The sequence below is a fragment of the Nasonia vitripennis genome (assembly GCF_009193385.2).
Source record: "Nasonia vitripennis strain AsymCx chromosome 2 unlocalized genomic scaffold, Nvit_psr_1.1 chr2_random0010, whole genome shotgun sequence".
Classification (NCBI taxonomy): Eukaryota; Metazoa; Arthropoda; class Insecta; order Hymenoptera; family Pteromalidae; genus Nasonia; species Nasonia vitripennis.
The window spans coordinates 1165017-1166627 of NW_022279617.1; the positions used below are offsets into that span (position 1 = coordinate 1165017).

General features: G+C 30.8%; 1 long non-coding RNA gene across 2 annotated transcripts; it reads left to right on the forward strand.

The window, feature by feature from the left end:
• Positions 1–320: 320 nt before the first annotated feature.
• Positions 321–1611, forward strand: LOC116416539. Of its 2 annotated transcripts, XR_004226922.1 has the most exons (4): positions 321–670; positions 772–973; positions 1042–1207; positions 1316–1611. It is a non-coding gene; the product is annotated as an uncharacterized LOC116416539 (long non-coding RNA). The 2 variants fall into 2 exon arrangements; XR_004226921.1 differs by having other exon boundaries at positions 772–1207.

A 1611-nucleotide genomic window follows, 5' to 3' on the forward strand; every position in this document is an offset into this window, starting at 1 on the left:
CAGGCATTACAGAACAATATTAAGCAAATGTCAGGTGAGTATAAATACTTACAAAATAATTTTTGTCAATCTATTAGACTATTAATTATGAACACTTTGTTAGATACTTAAATATATTGGAATAGGATTTTTAGAAAAGTATCCACACACAAATGGTACTACTGTATCTTCCAATGATTTAATACAACGTATAAAAAGAATTAGGTGAGTAATCATATCAGTTGAAATAAAAATAGTTTTAGCATGATTTTAAAATGTCATAAATTTTAATTATATTTTACAATTGTGTAAACTATTTTGACATTAATGAAGTAGAAAAAAACAAATCGAATTGGTCAAAGGACATAATTCTGTTAAGGACAATCAAATGGCTCAGTCGGCAGAAGATGGAATAATGTTAAAGGAAGCAATAATATGTCAAACAAAACAAACAACCGGTGAGAAAGAAAAGTACCACAAGCAAAAGCAGTGACTGAGATAATAATTGAGCAACAAAAGCAACAGTAATGAATTTAAGCAGCAGAAATAATGAATTTAATTGTTGCAAAATTATGTCGCAAGCTTAAGGCAGATATTAAACGCCTAAAATCATATTTTTAATCAAGTCGACAGGCTGAACAAGAACTACGATCTCAAAACACTTTATTAAATGGTGAACAACAAGCATAAGGTGATATTCAACAAGTATATTATTTTTGAAATTAGTAATATTATTTACGTAACTCAAAAATTATAAACAATCAATCATTGACTAATTTTGTACTCTTTCAGATTATACAGGTTAGTCGCGGCTCGACAACAGGACAAACAGACAATGTCGTTTAGCTTCCGAAAGAAGAGCTCGACATACTGCTGAGGAAGCCCGCTCTCTCTCTCTCTCTCTCTCTCATTCGACAAGAGTGTACAGATGCATGTAAGTTCCGTAGAGCCTACATAGAGTTGGATCTCAAAAGCTTTTTCTTTTCAATTTCTTGTAATGATAATAAATAAGCAGCTTCTTTTTCTATTGCTCTGTTATTTAAAACAATATCGCTATTAAAGGTTTACGAGAAAGAAACTGCTTGTTATACAGAAAATCATAGTGAATCAGAAATCATATTTGGGACACTTAATATGCTACAAAACAAAAATACTCATTGGGAAAAAAGTTTGACTGCGGATACTCATATCAAACTGGATCTGTTTTCGGCTCTTGGTGAAGCTAAACGTAAGTTAGAAATTAAGGAGAGCGAGTATATTTTTGCCATTGATAAAAGAAATTAATTTAACTTTATAAATATTTGAGTTGACTAATTTACTGTTATTTTTTATTTAGGCCTAATCCAATCGAAATTAAAGGAGATCGATGTTTTAAAGACTAGAATATCACAAGACTTAGCTATAAGCCTGCAAGACACATTTGGTCTTGCAGCTCCATCATGTTCTACGTCAAAGCCATTCTTATCTGTACGCATAAAGTGTGAATAAAAATGAAATTCATTAAAATAGAATTGCTCGGGATACATATACTTCCATGTGACATAATGAGGATTGTAGTTGTACTATGAAGTAAAACCATACCAAGACAAGATTAAGAAATTCACTTTTATACAATTCACATTTAAACAATGT